The sequence below is a fragment of the Mus musculus genome, chromosome 12, assembly GCF_000001635.26.
Source record: "Mus musculus strain C57BL/6J chromosome 12, GRCm38.p6 C57BL/6J".
Classification (NCBI taxonomy): Eukaryota; Metazoa; Chordata; class Mammalia; order Rodentia; family Muridae; genus Mus; species Mus musculus.
Genome location: NC_000078.6, coordinates 105119578 through 105138576, shown reverse-complemented (window position 1 = coordinate 105138576; position 18999 = coordinate 105119578). Strand labels below are relative to the sequence as shown.

The window sequence follows — 18999 nt, the reverse complement described above, 5'->3', positions numbered from 1 at the left end:
ACTCTCTCCATCTGTCCATGCAGTGCCAACTGCTCTGGGTTATTCTGGGCTCCACCCTTTCACAGATGTGGACTTAGGTAACACTTGGTTAAGACCCTGACTCTGCCATTTGATAACCACACGGTGTTGGGCAAAGTTTCTCTGGAGGGCCTCGGTCTCCTCCTCCCTGCACTGGAGGGATGCTGCTTTGCTCATGGCTGTTGTGAGAAAAAAGTTAGACACTGTATGAAATTACATGTGCCAGTTAGTCAGTTAAACATAAGTTAGCCATAAGGGAGATTTTTCTTCCTCTTAGCTTTAGTTATAACTAGGTCTTCCCTCTGTCATGAGACTAAACCACAGCAGAGTCAAACTGGATTTTTGTGTGTTTTGTTCTGTTTTTTGAGACAGGGTTTCTCTGTGTGGCCCTGGGTGTCCTGGAATTCACTTTGTAGACCATGCTGGCCATGACCTTAGAAATCCATCTGCCTCTTCCTTCCAAGTGCTGGGATTAAAGGCATGTGTCACCAATGCCAAGCTTGATACACTGTTTATGCAATACTGAGCGATCAAACTTAGAGCTGTGTGTGCTTAGCAAGCATGTCAGCAACTCAGCTACAGTGCCAGCTCTAGAAGGGCATCTATAGATTCACACTTCAAAGTTATATCTTCCATCTGCTGGAGGCTTTGTGAGGGAGAGTGTGCCTCTCCTGTAGATCAGCTGAAGGATGTACTCCCAGTTCCTGGCCTGGGTCCCCTCCCTACTGCTCCCTGCATCACCTGGTATATTCCTATGCAAGTACACTTCCTCCCACAGTGGGTAGTGTAGTACAGAGCTTCTTGCAGTGACACACTGTCTGCTACATCACTGACCGATCTCCCTTTTTCCATGAGACATCACTTCTTCTTGGCCTATTCTCAGTGCAGGGTTAACAGCTCCCACACAGCCTCTCTTCTAAACCTTCCCCCGGGAAATCTGCTGCTGAAATAGAGCAGTAACCTCCCTTCCCAGTGTGGAAATGTCCTGAAGAGGTCATACATGTTTTTGTCATATTTGGGACCAGCTTCTGATTTCTGCACTAGAGCCTGGATAAACACAGACCTGCTCAGCACAGAATCTTAAGTAAAAACAGTAAAGTTTAATTAGTTAAAAACAAGTTGGGGTGGGAGGGGCCTAGGGTCAGCATCACTTCCTGGAGCCAAAGAACTGAGCACCTGGACAAGTACTCCAGATGTTCTCTGATAGTCTCCCACTGTGCCTTCAAGCTACTGAGCACTGAGTGTCCTCTACCCAGCACCAGGCGAACTTCTTGCCAATGATAGGTCAAAGGCCCACAGGGCATAGAGTCCCTATCTGTACCTCCTCCAGAGGCACCTGTAGACATCCTAAGGTAAATGGGGGCAAATCCCCTACCACTGGAAGCACTTGAAGCCCAGGAGGAGGAGTTTGAATGGAGGAGGGGTCTTAAGAAGAGCCATCTATAAGGTCAGGGCCAGAGGCACAAAGTGAGCAAGAGAAGATGCAGTTTGTCTCAAGCTAGGGAGAAGGGTCAGGACAGAGATAGGCCAGGCTCACACAAAGTAGATCATCTAAAAAGCAGGTCTAATCATGGCAAGAGGTGCTATAGACCTAGATACTTGAGGAACAAGCAGAGGGGTGGGTGCAAAGTCTACCCCGAGGGCACAGGGGCAGGAGCCAGCCAGGCTATCAAGACCTGTAGAAGGCAAATGAGACACTGATTAGTGAATCGCTGCAGAATTGGGTCCTAGATCCAAAGGCTTGGGCTCCAGCCAGCACTGCCCATGGTCCAAGCTCTACACAGCCAGGGAGAGCTGCTATGAAGCTGGGGGAGATGCCCAGGGTAGGTCCCCTGTGGCCAGGATCAAACAGCACTGTATGATTAAACTTGAGACCCAGAATCACTGGATTCTAGTCTGATCGTAGGGCTCTGAGATCATAGGACCCACAATTCCAACACCCAACTAAGCTCTTTGGCTTAGCTATGATGTAGAACACTGAACATAAAGATTTTTCCCCCAGGGCTGAGTGGTGACTTTAGGTCATCCAGGTGATGTCCTGTGCTTCCTGTGTGTGTTACACCAGGAAAGCTCAGGGAGAGATGCCAGCACTGTCTTCCTATAAAGAGGGAAAGTCAGCGGTGACCTTACCAGTGAGAGTCATGGTCCCTGACCTGACAAACCTTCCCAGAAGCTCCCATCAGTCAGTCAGTCAGTCACACTCCAGCATCAGGATCAGTTGCAGTATGTCACCAACCTACAGGAGAGGTAACAGCCATCAGGGTCCTGTAAGGCAAATCTAGCCAGCCCTAGTGACCCATTCAGACCTGAGGCAGCCGCAAGGGACAAGGGAAAAAGGGGACCTGGTTTCTGGATTCTGTAGCCAGAGGGAAGCATTACTTTCACACCTACACCAGTAGGCAGAAGTGTCCCCATGGGCATTCTCCCATCTTCCCCTCTCCTCCTCCCTCTCTGCCCCCTCTCTCCTTCCCTCTGTACCTTTCTTTATAGCACTCACTTTCTTAAGCAGGGAAGTTACAACAGTAGTAGCTTCAAGAACTCCCTGAAACTGAGCAGAATCACACTGCCCCTCCCTGCCTGAAGCAGCAGAGTCAAGCCTCAAAGATTCAGACAAAAGAACCCTCAAGAAGCCGACCAGTCAAGCTTCCTGGAAGGGCTTGTAGACCAGTGGTGGCACCTCAAAAGGGCACTCTCCAACCTGTTAGCTGACCGTAGGCTGGGCACTGTGCTCCAAGGTACCAGCTTTTTTGAACTCTCTGTCAACAAGGCTGTGGTGGGCTTTGGTGATGCAGCCAACTGACTCATTTCTGCTCCTGTGAGAGACCCCTCTCTGGTGCTCCTGTATGTAACCACAATAAAGTTCTCTGGTTCACCAAGTTGGGCTCCAGTGCTGTGCATACTTTGGTCTGTTGTGGGTTCCCAATCTGTGCTGGGTACTTGAGCTTGGCTCATCTCCCCAAGAAAAGGTTTGTCATGTGGCAGACCCTAATCATCCACTAAAATGGACCAAGGGCTAGACTGTGGGGAAGAGGGGGAGAAGAACCTCCCACGGGTGGGTCAGAATGAAAAGCATTGGACACCTGCTGCAGCTTTTATCTTGAGGTAGCAAACACTTGCCTGGACATGAGTCAGTAATCTCCATTGCTTGGAATCTGCTCCCCGGTATATGTTCATGGACTGTAATGTCCACATCCAGGGTAGAGAGTGGTAATTTATGGGATTGTAGGGAATAAACTCCTGGGGGAATCTGGTCAAATGCCACAAGTGGACAGTTATACACCTTCCAGTCTGAAGGGAATAGAGAGAGAGTTATTAGGAGCAGGGTTCTATCAGCCATGCCTTGGACTGGCTTGTTCGATGCAGTGGTCAACACCCCTAACCACAGCCTTGTCTCCAGCACCGAGGTCTTGTTCCTCAGGGCCTGGGGTGTCTGCTGCTCTTCTGCCTCTCTGGCACTCTCTTCCACCAACCCTGTTCAACACCAGAGTATCTCCCACAAAGTAGCCACTGCCTCCAGGCTGGTAATGCCTTTCATGGCACTAAATGGCCCCTTGGGGCTCTGTCTTGGCCATTTCAAGAGTTTTCAAAATTCTCTTCTGAGTAGACAGAGAGTGGGGAGATGCCTCGGTAGATAAGAGCACCTGCCGCACAGGCAGGAGCCCCTAAGTTTGAATCACAGCACCCAAGTAAAAAGCTACAGTTATATTTGCACCAGTGCTTGGGGAGCTGAGGCAGGAGGACCACTGGGGTTGGCTGGCTGCCATTGTAACTGCAGATTTAGGGAAGGATGTTTTATCAAGGGAATAAGAAAGTCACAGGGCAGCTCACCTGAATGTTACACAGACACACACACATGCAAATGCACACAATTGTATACATACACACATATGCACACATGATCAAGTATGTACACAAACACACAGAATACACACAGACACACACAGAGAAACACCAGGGGGCAATGGCTTTACCAAAAGAAATCCATTGATCTGTTGATAGTGAACTTCATGTACCATTCATAGATGAATAAACCTGAACTAACACAGAAAGCCACAAAGTAAAACAGTTCCTAAAAGCCATAACCAAGTGCCAAGCATGACCACAAACCACAAAGTGTGTCACAGACTTCCTACCAGCGTCCTCCTGTCTTCCTGATCTATGCCTTTGTTTTTTTGAGCTAAAGACACACACTTTGATAGGTCACACTGTGGGGAGTCATTTTCCTGGCTGCCATCCTATGGTCTCAAAGTCTGTCCCTTCTGCTTGTGTTGTGATGTCAGGGTGGACAGAAGGGGGATAGCAAAGAAGGGGCAAGGGCCCAAGTAGGCTTGCCACCTGCTTTTGTAGTACATAAAGTTTCATTCAAAACTGCTGTTGTCTGCGGATGCTTTTGCACTAAGGAGGCACAGGGGAGCGTTCCTAGGTCCTCAGTGCCTGCAGAAAGATAAGCTTCTCTTGGAGGCCGGTGATTGAAAAAGCCCAGTGAGAAGTTGCTGTCAACCAGGCAAGCAACGGTCTGTGTGAACTCTTACATAGCCGGTGTATGTGCATGTGTGTGCATTTCTTTGCATGGGTGTCTATGTGTGCATCTGTGTGTCTGCCTGTGTTTGTATGGGTGTGTGTGCATATATGCTTATGTGTGTATGCATGTGTATATACGGGGTGTTTGTGTGTGTATGGGTGTGTGTGCATGCACTCGTGTACAGTATATGTATTTACACCAGGCTGAAAAGGCCAAAGGAGGACTCAGATGTGTGTCCTATCACTTTTTCCTGTGTGACTAAACTCCCCACAGCCCTGAAGTTCAGCAAACAAAGTCACACCTGACTTTTTATTCTGGGGTCCTAACTCAGGTTCACAGGGTTATGTTTGCTTTAAAGAGACAGGATCTCTGTGTAGCCCTGCCTCAGCTGGAACTAGCTTTATAGGCCAATCTGCCCTTGAAATTAGATGTCCCTGTTTCTGCTATGGGTGTGTGTGTGTGTGTGTGTGTGTGTGTGTGTGTGTGTGTGTGTGTGTGTGAGAGAGAGAGAGAGAGAGAGAGAGAGAGAGAGAGAGAGAGAATGTAACAGTGCAACCTAACCAAGAGTGGGAAAGGGAAGAAAAGCAGGAAGAAGAAAAAGAGTTGCTCAATGCTGGGCCTAGTGTTGCAACCTGGAATCCCAGACTACTCAGGAGGCTGAGGCAGGAGGATCACAAGTTCCAGACCCACCTGCACTACAGTTGAAGACCAACATGGGCAATTTAGTGACACCCTGTTGCAACATAAAAAGTAGCAGGAGGGCTGGAATGTGCCTCAGTTGTAGAACATTTTGCTAGCATGTTGCAAAGTCCTCGGTACTGTAATCTATAGGTTGACAGACAGAGAGACAGAGGGGGGATTGCCTTAATTAGGGAAATAATTCAGGGCCACCTGTGCCTAAATTTCTCCAATCTTTCTATTCCTATGGAACCTTTTCCCTGGCCACTGTGGTGATTTCAGGGTGCACAGGGTGCAAGGAGATCCTAAGATGGCCCCCATCCCATCCCAGAGTCTTTCCATCCACTCACCTGCTCCAAACCTATGGCAACCATAGGGTCTTGGAACTCCCCCTCCCTTCCACCATTGTGCTTTCTGTCTCTGTGAAGGCACTCCACAGGGCACCTTTGGTGGATGTATCCCTTAGAGACAGCTCTGCCTGGATCCTCAGGTTCCTCCTTTTGCAAATGCCATCAGACCCTTCCCTCCCCTTTACACTCAGTTGTACAAGGAGCTCATTTGGTTGCTGCACCTGCCCCTCTATGCACACGTGGGACCAATGGCTGCTTCAACACAAGCCCAGCCCAGAAGCAGAATGTCTGGGAGACATGTGCTTTTGTTTGAATTTAGTTGACTACACTTTATTTCCTTTTGAAGCTGTTTCATTTATATCCTCACTAACAGAATTCTTTTCTGGATCATTTCTTTCTTTCTTTCTTTCTTTCTTTCTTTCTTTCTTTCTTTCTTTCTTTCTTTCTTTCTTTCTTCTCTCTTTCCTTCCTTCCTTTCTACTGAAAATATTTGGTCCAAAACTATTCCACACTATATTTGGTGTAGGCTTAAAGATAACTCTCACGGAGCTGGCAAGATGGTTTAGTGATAAAGAGCACTGACTGTTCTTCCAAAGGTACTGAGTTCAAATCCCAACAATCACATGGTGCCTCACAACCACCTGCAATGTGATCTGACGTCCTATTCTGGTTCATCTGAAGACAGCTACAGTGTACCTATTCATAATAATAAATAGATCAGAGCAAGCATGGCAGATGAGAGCAGGCAGAGGTCCTAAAATCCAATTCCCAACAACCACATGAAGGCTCACAACCATGTATACAGCTAGTGTACTCATATGCTAAAATAAATAAATATTGAAATTTAAAAAAAAAAGAAAATACTTATAAACTTGAAGTTTTTTTATCTCATGATTCGGCAAGTGAATTACCCTATTGTTCAGTCTCAAACCCAAAACATGGCTGAGGTGTCCATTAAAATATCAAAGTCATCTCCAGATGAATATAAAACAAGGAATGAAAAAGGATGCCATAACTGCTCCTAAGTATGGAGGAGGGAAGGCAGATGAGGGGGAGAAGGGAGAGGAGGAGGGGAAGAAGTGAGGAGGGTGAGATGGTAATAACAGCCACACAGAGAGGGGGGGGAGAAGAGAGAGAGAGAGAGAGAGAGAGAGGGAGGAGAGAGAGAGAGAGAGGAGAGAGAGAGAGGAGAGAGAGAGAGAGAGAAAGAGAGAGAGAGAAACACTAGCCCACGAGGTTAAGAGTTAAGGGATAACCTGTCTGGAGCCCTGAAACTCACCCCACCGCAATATGGTGAATAGGAACAAGTTTGCACTTTTGCAACTATCCACTTTCTATGAAATTCATCCTCAAAGATGCCATGTCGTATGATAATCAGGCAGAGTGGAACTGGCCACCTGGGAAAACGAACTGCAGCAGCCATAGTAATGAGGCTGTCCGGTTGCCTGCCTTCTTAAATGAGGTTCAGACAGAGAACTGAGGGCAGAATAAGAAACCTAGTTCTGGCACCTGGGCCAGAAGCTCAACTCACCAGGTGCCCTGAGAGTCTCAGGCTCCCCCGCTGCAGAGCTTTCTCTTTCTACCTTGCCCAGATTTCAGGGAATTATTTTGGACACCACCTCTCCAACATGTCTTCATCAGGAGCTCTCCTGTCAGCTGACCCTCTGGATCTAGCACAGTGGTGCTCAACCTTCTTAACATTGGGACACTTTAATACAGTTCCTCGTGCTGTGGTGACCCACAAACATAGAATTATTTCGTGGCTACTTCCTATCTGTAATTTTGTTACTGCTATGAATTATAATGTAAATATTTGGGGAGATAGAGGCTGCAAAGCAGGTTGTGACTCACAGGTTGAGAACAGAAGCCCCTGGGCTAGCTGCATAAGACACAACTGGGCTAAATTCCTCTCCTGGAAAAAAAGCCCACAACCCTCAGATGCCTGTGATCAAGATATTATGGAGGCTGATTGGGACGGGCAAGGGACACAGGGGCTTCTGATTACCCTTGTTCTCTGCCCCAGACTCTGAGCACCCAGGTGTCCTGGCCAAGTCCTGAACTCTGCTGTGCTGAGGCCACAGGAGAGTTCTCAGAAAGCAGCCCTGAGGTAGCAGCATCCTGTGCTCTCAAGACCTGGTTATAATATACTCCCTTTTCCTTTTGAAAACCACAAGCCAGGTTGTGTTTGTCAGGAATGTGTGGAACACCGGTATCACTGAGTCTGCCAATTCCGTCTCCAACCCCCTTGCCCCTCAGCCTGCAGTTCTTTTTTCTTTTCTCAGCAGGGTCTGCTGTAGCCCTAGTTGTCCTCAAACCCACATTGTAGCCAAGAGTGATCATGACTTCCTGATCCTCCTGCCTCAGCTTGCCTAGTACAGGAATTACATCATTGTGCCCAGGTCTGTGTGAGGCTGGAGATCTGACCCATGGCTGTGCACAGGCTACACCACTGTTCTATCAACTGATCTCCACCTCTAGCCCTGTCAGGCATTTCCTAGGTGTCCAGCCTAGTTTTACATCAACTTGACACAGCCTCAAGTCACTTGAAAAAGGGGGACCTCAATTGAGAAATGGTCTCCATAAGATCTGGGGGCAGGCAAACCTATAGGGCATTTTCTTAATCAGTGATCGATGGGAGAGGACCCCAACATTGTGGTTGGGGCCATCCCTGGGCTGCTGGTCTTGGGTTTTGTAAGAAATCAGGCTGAGCAAGCCATGGGGAGCAAGCAGTAATCAGGTCCTGCCTCCAGGTTTCTGTCCCTGTTCCTGCCCTGACTTCCTTTAAGGATGGACTACAATGTGGAAGTGTAAGCCACATAAACCCATTCTCCTCCATCTTGTTTTTGGTGTTTCATTGCAGCAATGGTATCCCTAACTTGGACAGTAGGCCCTATATCCGTGTCTTCCTGCAACTCTAGACTGGTGCCTACAGACCCCATTTCACAGATGGGAAAACTGAGACATGACCTGAGTGAGGAGGGCAGCAATGGGAAGCCATGACTCGCCTATTCTTTGGTCTGACACTTTTCTGCCAGGCTTAGCTGAGTACCCCAGAGTCTGTGGGAGTCCAGGTAGAGGCTCAGAATATCTACCTGGGAGGCCTGGATGGGCACAGGGATCAGGCCTTTGGTCCTCTAACCAGTCTTTGTCCACATCATGGATGACAGGTGGTTATGTCTCCTGTCCAACATGCCACTCTGCTACCTGGCATGGGGAGACTTTGAGAAGTGCAGGCTTCTCTCCAGGGTGTTTCTCCTACCCAAAGATGAGCTCTGCCCAGCAGTGCCGTCCTCCCCAGCAGAGGGAGCCCTCTCCAATCCCCAGGCACTAAGTGCAGGCAGGGGAGGTGATTCCACCCACAGTAAAGGAGCTCTGGGATGCCAAGGGAAGGCACTGCTGCTATCAGAGCTCCTGCTCAGCCACTCCAGGGAACTGGGACAGAAGGACAGGCTGGCAGGAGGTAGACAGTCTAAAGCAACAGGGTCTGGTTGGAGTTGGAACTGAGGCAGCAGCTGTGGATGAACACAGGGGGCTAGAGACCAATTGGTGATAGGGTGTCATCGGGCTCCTGTGACAAAGGCTCAGACAGGGGCTGGAGAGATGGCTGAGTGGTTAAGAGCACTGATTGCTCTTCTCAAAGTCCTGAGTTCAAATCCCAGCAACCACATGGTGCCTCACAACCATCATTCATAGTGAGATCTGATGCCCTCTTCTGGGATGTATGAAGACAGCTACAGTGTACTTAAGTAAATAAATAGATCTTTGGGCCGGAATGAGCAGGGCAGGAGAGAGGAGAAAAAGTGTCTGAAGGCAACTACAGTGTACTTACATAATAAATAAATAAACAAACCTTAAAAAAAAAAAACAAATCTCAGACCATGGCCTCCTGCCTGTGCTCAGGGTAAGGAAATGCTAATCCTAGCAGGAGGAGGAGCCAGGTCAGCAGGTGTCCTTTGGCCTGCCCTGAGGAAGGGACACTGAGAAAGGCTGCTTAGCTGGGGAACCAGATGACTCTGCCCTGGAAAAGTCTCACTGAAGGCAGGGTGGGGACCCTGCAGACCAGACCCTCCTGTCCTATCTGCTCATTTCAGGGATCTGCCCAGACAGGAAGATGGAAGGAAATTAGGCCCAACCCCCCCAAAGAGGGAAGAGGTTTTCAGCAGCTTTGCTTTTTCTGAGGCATTAAAGTTGTGCTCTGTTCTCAGCCTATTGTACCTCATTGCATTTCTGGTTTGCATAAGAGTGTCCCCCACAGGCTCAGACAGTTGAACACTCAATCCCAAGAAGGTGGCTTTCTCTGTGCAGGGTTGGGAGGTGTGGTCCTGCTGGAGGAAGATGTCACCTTGGACAAGGGATGAGAGGTGAAATGTCATCATGTCACTTCCAACTTTGCTTCATAGCTGCTGTTGAAGATGTGAGCTCAGATCTTCCTGCTGCTGGGGGTACACCTGCTGCTTGCTGCCATGCCTCCCCCACTTCTGCTCCCCCCGCCATGATGGACTCATCCTTCAGAAACCATAAGCCCAAATAAACTCTTCATTTTGTAGTTGCCTCGGTCATGGTGTTTTATCACAGCAACAGGAAAGTAACTAACAAATCCCGATATCCAGTTCACTTAAGGCTATTATTAAATCCAGGGCCTTCTCTCTGTCAACTGTTCTCACTTCCGTGGTAAATCAGGTAGCATGCATGCCAGTGTGGGCCTCTGGGCTCCTTTTCTGTAACAACTACAGCTTTAACATAGGCCTTGACATCTTACAGTGTTACCCTCTCCCCTAGGTTTGCCGTTCTGCATTGCCCAGGCTATTGTGGTGGCCACATTTACCTGTCAACTGAGTTCATATTTAAGTCAGTGAACTTTGGGTAAAACAGATTGGCTTCCTCAATGTGGGTGAACCTCCCCGGTCTCCGTAAATGTGATTAGAAAGCCCCTGGAAATAGAACCCTCTCCCCAAAGTATCCTCCCCACCATTGTCTCTTCTTGTGACATTGTTCTATGCTGTCTTATTCGGGGAAAATGTCTGTTGGACTTCCTTGAGGATCTTCTGAATATGCAGAGTTAGGTTCAGTTACCAGTTATCTGTGACAGGGCTTGTCACTACAGTTCCAGTGAGTCCATGAGACCTGTGCATAGCACCCAGGTGAGAAACAGGATGAAGGTCTCATTTGGCCACATGTGCCTGAAACCTCAGGGAGTTCTTTGTATCATCCCAAGGCCAACAAACCAGAATCTCTTAGGTAGGGCCAAGACATGCTCTAGCTCCCAGTGGAGTTTTGTGGCTGGCAGAGCTTGAAATAAAACCACAAGCCCAGCTCTTGGCTCACTGGCAGGGAGGTGCTGGGGTACCAGCCACTGTCTAGCTTTGTGACAATAGGTGAGTCACTCAGGTGTGCCCAACGTTTGACCACCCAAAAATAACTAAGAATGTGGTCCAACATATTTGTAAATGACAATGTGGTAGCACAGTGTCAAAAGGTTGGATATCCTTGTGATCTCTCTGAGGAGAAAGGAATCAATTTGGAGATTTCTAAGAAAACTGAGAATAGTTCTACCACAAGTCCCAGCTATACCACTCCTGGGCATATACCCAAAAGATGCTCCAACATTCCACAAAGACACTTGCACAGTTATGTTCATAGCACCTTTATTCATAATAGCTAGAAACTGGAAACAACCTAGATGGCCCTCAACTGAAGAATGGATGAAGGAAATATGGTACATCTACACAATGGAATACTATTCAGCTATGAAAAATAAAGACATGATGAATTTTGCAGGCAAATGGATGAAACTTGAGAATATCAATGAGTTGAATGAGGTAATGCAGTTCCAAAAGGACAACAAGTATGGTATGTACTCACTGATAAGTGAATATTCGCCATATAATACAGGTATCATGCTATAGTCCACACACCCAAAGAAGCTAAAAACAAGGAAGGCCCAAGTAAGGAAGCTTGAATCTCACTTAGAGCAAGAAATAAAATTGTCATAATAGGCAGATGGAGGGAGGAAACTATGTGGGAGAGGAAATAGAGGAAATGGGGGGATTCAAAATCAGGTGTGAGGAGGCGTAGCTGCCCGCTATTACACAAACCTTGTTCCTGAAGGGGAGGCTGCAACTATATGGGAGGAAATGGCCAGAGAAATAATAAGACCAAGACAAGGTTCTGATCAAGGCCCCAGAGTTTACTAAGAGTCAGTGTTTATAAAGGGGGAAATAGGCCCATTCCCCGCTAGGCCGGGCTCTTGATGCTTTGTCTCCAGGCTGTCAGCACTTGGTCACCAGGCTGTTGCTTATTCAGGAATGTCTAAGGAAGCCGGGTTCAGCCTCCCAGTGAGTAGTGGCTTCTTGGAGAAGAGCACAGAGGTGGCAGAACAATAGACCTATTTAGGTAGAAAGACTCCTCCCTAGGTGGTCTTGTTCACAGTGGCAAAACATATCTGAGCCAGCCTGCTCAAGGCTATGGGACGCTACAATTCCTCCCTAAATATATAATAAAAAAAATTAGCTGGACTGGGACAAAACATTTACTTATGGTCCATGGTCCTGCCTGGGAATTATGGTGGCTGGCTGCTGTGCCTGTCTTGGGACTTTGGTCTTCTATGAACTTATTCTCATCCATCCTGGAGAACATGTGCAGCTTGCTTGTGTTTATTTGCACAAACTCAGTGTTATTATGAACAAACCACAGCCTCTTGGCATATGCCTCTGTTTTAGATTGAATAATTCAGAGACCCAGTAGCCCGTCATTGACTGCTGGCCCTCATAACACACCTTTTTCCCAATCAGACCAAAGCCACAATATGTACTCAATGCGTATCTTAATATTCATGAATTTCTGCCACTTGCATTTGCTGAAAGTGAGTCTGCATGCTTGCTGAAGATGAGTCTGCAGGGAGGTAACTGACCAGCTAGAACAGGATTAAGGCCTTCTGTGGGGGAAATCCAGGTACTCTAGTCAGTTGCAAATTAGCACTGATCCAGCCCATGGACTGGCCTCCTGGTGTGGGGGAGGTGGCTTTGGGAATCAGCAGAAAAGTTGTTACTTCTCATATAAATAGGCTATGCTCCAAGTTAACTCTGCTGGCTAATAAAGATTTTTAACTATCTTCATAATAATATTAGAATTACTACTAGACCAGTCCATGATTGAGTTAGAATAACTGGTCACATTAAAGGAAAGAGTACGTCATTATAACTCCTCCTTTTGAATAATTTTTCTAAGTCAGTTTCCACAGTCTCTAATGTTCTCTGTCCCATAAGGTCAGAAAGCTTGAAGCAAGGCAGCTTAGCTTGTCTAATCTGGGACAAAGGCAAGCAAAGGTGGGTCAAGAACATATACCCAATACAGCTTTCTTATCACCATAGTCAGGGCACTCATCAAACTCACAGGACAGCCTGTCACATGAATGATTTTGGCAGCTGTTATGCTCCTGCGGCATTCTGTGGCGAAAACACAAGCATGCCCTCTTACCCATATTAAACACCTGTTCAGGCTCATGCCATATGCCAATATGTGGATCCTTTTCATCTCACCTAGGCATGAATATGCCTAGTTTTAAGATACTATAAGGCGCCGGGCTTGGTGGCACATGCCTTTAATCCCAGCACTTGGGAGGCAGAGGCAGTCGGATTTCTGAGTTCGAGGCCAGCCTGGTCTACAAAGTGAGTTCCAGGACAGCCAGAGCTACACAGAGAAACCCTGTCTCAACCCCCCCCCCCCAAAAAAAAGATACTATAAGGCATTTAGCAAGTTCTTTGACATCCAGATTTTAAATTTTTAAAAATAAAAATGTGATTTAAATACTGCGCATAGGGATGTAATTCCTCCCCTTTTTTGTTTTTTAAGAAGATATAGTTTTAAAGTTTCACAATACCTTGACCTTGAGAATTATAAAAAAAAAATCTCAGTAACATGGGTAACATTAAGTTGTTGACGAAACATTTCAAATACTTGACTGTAATAGGCAGTTCCAATATCTGTTTTAACCTGATTTGGAACACCAAGCAAACAAATACTAACATAGGCAATGACTAATTACACTTTTAGTTGCTTCCCTTGTTAGAGCAGTTGTAACTAGAAAGCCTGAAAAGGTATCAGTAGTCACATGTGCATATTTATTTATGTATTTATTTTAAATCAGAGATGTGAGTATCTATTTGCAATAATTGATTAAGTATATTTGCAATAATTGTTTAAGTATAAGTCCTCAAGAATTAACACCATTATATGGAACAGATATCAACTGAGGACACTGAGAACAAGTCTTTACTATTTGACATGCACATGCTCTAAAAATACCAAAATATTATCTTAAGCCATTACTATTCTGATGATGTAAAGAATAAGATTATATGGCCAATTATTCTTGTGTAAGGCCTGTAATCTGCCTGGGATATAAATCTACCATGGCATCGCCTTAAGAGGTCTTGTCCAGGCAATCTAGAATGAGTTCTTAAATGTCCAAAGACAGTCCTTTAAAGGAACAGCATTTTTTCTTATGAGTTTTATATGCGTAAACAATTGCAAATTTGAGAATTCATCGTATCTAAGGAATGAACAATTTTAAGCAATTGTAAGTCCTGAGATATATATATAGATATAGATAGATAGATAGATAGATAGATAGATAGATAGATAGATATCGATAGATATAGACTATTAGTATACAAATTAAAGCTTGATTTAACATTTTAAAACACTGGCTACAGCACACAATTTAATTATCTGTGCTGAAGCAGGAGGGAACTCAAAAGAATAAACATGTGATCCAATCTACCCATAGAAGGGCTGTTTTTAAATACAGCAGATGGGATGCATGCATGCATAAATTTACACAAAATACAAAAGCATGCATAGAAGCAGTCTTTAACAACTTATCTTTAGGATAATGATTACCAATTTTACCTAAAATGTTTGCTATGCAATAGACCAAATATCAATATTCTGCAATAACCAATTTAATTGCTCTTTGGAACAAGGAACAGATTCTTCTTCAGGTTTTTAAGACACGTTTTTTGTTGTTGTTTTTCTAAAATATCTTCATGAATTTATCTTACAATTCTTTATTAGCACCACAGCACCCTTATAATAGGATGTTAAAACTTCCTTGGAGATGAAGAAAGATGATTTTACATTAATGTTTTCTTAGAATTGCTTGGGCACATTGAGTAACAATAACTAAAATAAGCAGCTCATATTTGATTACCATTGATTATAATTGATAACAATTAATTATAAAAGCTTCCTGTATTTTCTCCAAAGCCTTTTGTTTCTCACCAGTTAATTTGTATCTCTCTTGATAACTTCCAACAAAGGCTTAAGTCACCTTAAGACCTTAGCCAATTAACATCTCCTGGAAGCTTTTGAAAATAATTTGAAGTAAGCAAATCATTTTTCTTTCTTAAGTTTTCTGTACCACAGTTTTCCTAGGATAACTAAGACCCTAAATATTAGAAAGATATTGCCTCTGAATCTTTTCTGGAGCAACAGCTACTCCCCAGAACTTTGAAGCTCATTGTGTGAGAGCGAAGATTTGAAGTAAACTTCCCTTCAGGGGCATTTGCTAATAAAACACTTTCCATTTAAGAAACAATACACACTGAAAGATTCAAAATCTTAGCTTCTTGTATTGAAGCAGAGACAATAAAAATTTTTCTTACATGATGTAAGAAATTGCTAGCCATACCTAGAGGCTAAACTTTTTAATGATCACAAGCTCACTGGAAGCAAATTCTTTACAAGTATCAGGATGCAAAGGAAAAAACAACCTTTCAAGTCTATACTAATTCTTTATGGAGTAGGCAAGCCAGATTGTAATGCCTCTATAAATTCTACAGTCTCATTGACCTTTTTTAAATTTATTTATTTATTTTATGTATATAAGTACACTGTGGCTGTACGGATGTTTGTGAGCCTTCATGTGATTGTTGGGTATTAAATTTAGGACCTCTGCTCGCTCCTGTCAACCTCACTCGATCTGGTCATCCCTGCTTGTTCCGCCCCAAAGATTTATTTATTATTATAAATAAGTACACTGTAGCTGTCTTCAGACACACCAGAAGAAGGCATCAGATCTCATTATGGGTGGTTGTGAGCCACCACGTGGTTGCTGGGATTTGAACTCAGGACCTTCGGAAGAGCAGTCAGTGCTCTTACCCGCTGAGCCATCTTGCCAGACCATCATTGACTTTTCATAAATCTCAAATTTAAACTTTATTTTGAACAAAATCTGGATAGATGTGTAATAATGTTTTAGCTTTAAAAAAAAAAATCCCCAGAGGCAAGGAGAGGCGAGGTCCCAAGAACTTCCCTAGGCAGGGTTTGTGAATCAAAAGAAAAGCCACACAAGCCTCACTAAGGCTCCTCAGAGCTTTGCACTAACTCAAATGTAAATATTTCTTACTCTGACCATATTGCCCGAGTCCTGGCCCAAATATTATCTCTTCTGTAGTGAGGAGCAATTTGACTGTCTATCTATTTCTCCAACTTTGGACAGTCTTTCTTAAGATGACTATACTTAAAACATTCCTTATAACCTTAGTGCTGGAAGCATTGCTTGTACTGTAGTCCCCTGCAAGGCAGCAACCATAGCCAGACTGATTGTATGAGGGTCCAATTTCTGCACAAAGACGAATATATCTAGATTAGTCTGTCTTTGCTTTATATGGCCGGATGGTCACAATGAGCTGCATTAGCACTCTCATAAAATGTTTACTCTTGTAATCATCCTAATTACAATATATGGGTGAGTTAAAAAATCTTAAGTTTGCGATCAAACTGCAAACTGCAGTCAGTGGAACACTGGCAATTTTACTCATAATTTTTAAGTTTCTTTTGCAATGTTAAAATATATATATATATATATATATATATATATATATATATATATATATAACTTTTGTTAAATCAAACCCAATTTAAAAAAATATTATTTAAATTATTAATTTATGTATGTGAGTCCACTGTAGCTGTCTTCAGGCACACCAGAAGAGGGCATCAGATCCCATTACAGATGGTTGTGAGCCACCATGTGGTTGCTGGGAATTGAACTCAGGACCTCTGGAAGAGCAGTCAGTGCTCCCAACCGCTGAGCCATCTTTCCAGCTCCCAACAAAACCCAATTTTAAACAAGTTATTATCTTTAAAAATCAACACCAGAAACATCACTCTTATGTTACAAAGTTTGGCTGCCAACTCATACATATGAATGCATGACAATGCAAATTTTAGTGCTTCATTAAAGAGATATTGTTTTAAATCTTATCTCTTATAAGTCTACTTTCTAGGATAAGAATTACATAAAATATTATCCCAATTTAGAAGTATCCTTAGAGGCCTAGTTTCCTGGGCTGGTTTATGCCACGTGTTGTTGTTTAAAACGACTCCAACCCTGAGTTACCAGTTTTAAGCTAACTTTCTTGTTACCAATGTTACACCTTTTTAATCATACCCAATAACTTATAAGCCAATACTCTATGACCAAGACATGCAGAGCATATTTATACCTTTAAGACTGGTCAGAAACCAAATGAAGTGGCTACATAAATCTTATAAATTTAGGCCAGTCAAAGAATTTTACTTTTTCTAGCTATAATTTCAAGATAAAAAGCACTTTGTCATTTGCTGAACCCAATAATCACAATTGCAGAGAATTTTCTAGGGAAAAAAAAAAAAAAACAGCTTATTTGCCTTAGGACTAAGAAGCTGCAGACTCCTTTAAAAATTTTTTTTTTTTTAAGCAGGAGCTATCCTGCTGTGCGTTACTCCTGGCTAAGGTGAGGGGCAACTTTTTATCAGCCTCCACTGTGTAAACTGAGACTGAATCACGAGATGGATAGCCAGCAGATAAAATTTTAACCATTTGTTTCTTTTCAACATGAAACATAGAACAACAGTCATTCAGACAATGAAACAAAGAAAGACATGAATTGACACGTGGACAGATTGGTGTTCCAAACACAGACAATACAGAGAGAGTAGAGAACTTGATGAAACACAAACTAAGGGTGTCTTCTGTAGGGGTCAGAGAGAAAACAGGACATCTCCCAATTTCCTTCTGCCCCTGGGAGAGCTCCAAAATCCATTTTCCTTCTCTCTTGATCTCTCTCTCTCTCTCTCTCTCTCTCTCTCTCTCTCTCTCATGTCATTTGTATATCTAGCATCTCCCTATTTTTTTTTACTCTTTTTATTTTATTTCATTTCATTTTATTTTATTTTATTTTAAGCTCTACTCCTCTCGCCTGATGCAGTTCTTGACTGCGAACAAATGCCTGTTTAGAATTTTTACTCCCATTTTCCACTGTCAACCCTGAGCTGATATCAGCACTGGGCCAATGCTGACTCAGTCTAGCCTGTATCCTTTCACACCTACAGCAACAATTTTGAAAAGATGAAGTTTAAAGCCAGTGAACACAAAGTGTTGCTTACTGTGCGGGATACATCTTCTTCTTAATCTTCCTGTAGAGCTCTACCAAGAGAGTGTTCTCTCAGACCGTCCTTCCTTCTGTATTCAGGTCCCTGTTCGGATGCCATCTGTATCTGCCCGCAGCTAGAAGGACCAGGTTCCTGAAGGGGAGGCTGCAGCTATATGGGAGGAAATGGCAGGAGAAATAATTAGACCAAGACAAGATACTGATCAAGGCCCCAAAGTTTACTAAGAGTCTGAGCTTATAAAGGGGGAAGGCCCATCTCCCGCCACGCCAGGCTCTAGATACTTTATCACCAGGCTGTCAGCACTTGGTCAGGAATGTCTCAGGAAGACAACTTCAGCCTCTCAGTGGGCAGCGGCATCTTGGAGAAGAGCGCAGAGGTTGCAGAACAATTGACCTATCTAGGTCAGAAGACCCTAGGTAGTCTCGTTCACAGTGGCAAAACAAGTCTGAGCCAGCCTGCTCAAGGCTGGGGGAGGCTACAGGGAGGGACAAGAGAGATGGCTAAGTGGGCATAAAAAAATTAATGGAAATCTGCAATTGACGGGGGCAAGGAGGTGGGAGACACCTCCAGGACAAGACAGAGACCTGGGATAAGGGAGGCACCCAAGAATCAATGGAATGACCTTAGCTGTGACTCACTACTTTGGGGATACAGGATATGAAGAAACTACCTCCTGTAGCCAGGCAGGAACCCCAGTAGGGCAATAGGGACAGCAACTCTCCTACACAACTTTCAATCCAAAATGTATCCTGTCTACAAGAAATGCAGGCACCAAGGATAGAGCAGAGGCTAAGGTAACAACAAACAATTAACCAGCCCAACTAGAGACCCATCCATGAACAAGCACCAATCCCTAATACTATTAATGATACTCTGCAATTCCTGCAGATGGGAGTATGTGGTCCTCTGAGAGGCTCCACCCAGCACCTATTTCAGACAGATACAGACAACCACAGCCAAATGTGGATGGAGCTTGGGGACTCTTATGGGAGA

At 44.4% G+C, this 18999-nt stretch overlaps 1 long non-coding RNA gene across 1 annotated transcript; it reads right to left on the bottom strand.

Annotated features, from left to right (window-relative positions):
- Nucleotides 1-473: 473 nt before the first annotated feature.
- Nucleotides 474-18316, bottom strand: Gm32062. The gene is made up of 3 exons (XR_001780536.1): nucleotides 18001-18316; nucleotides 2172-2254; nucleotides 474-1694 (listed from the first exon to the last, which is right to left on the bottom strand). It is a non-coding gene; the product is annotated as a predicted gene, 32062 (long non-coding RNA).
- Nucleotides 18317-18999: the final 683 nt, after the last annotated feature.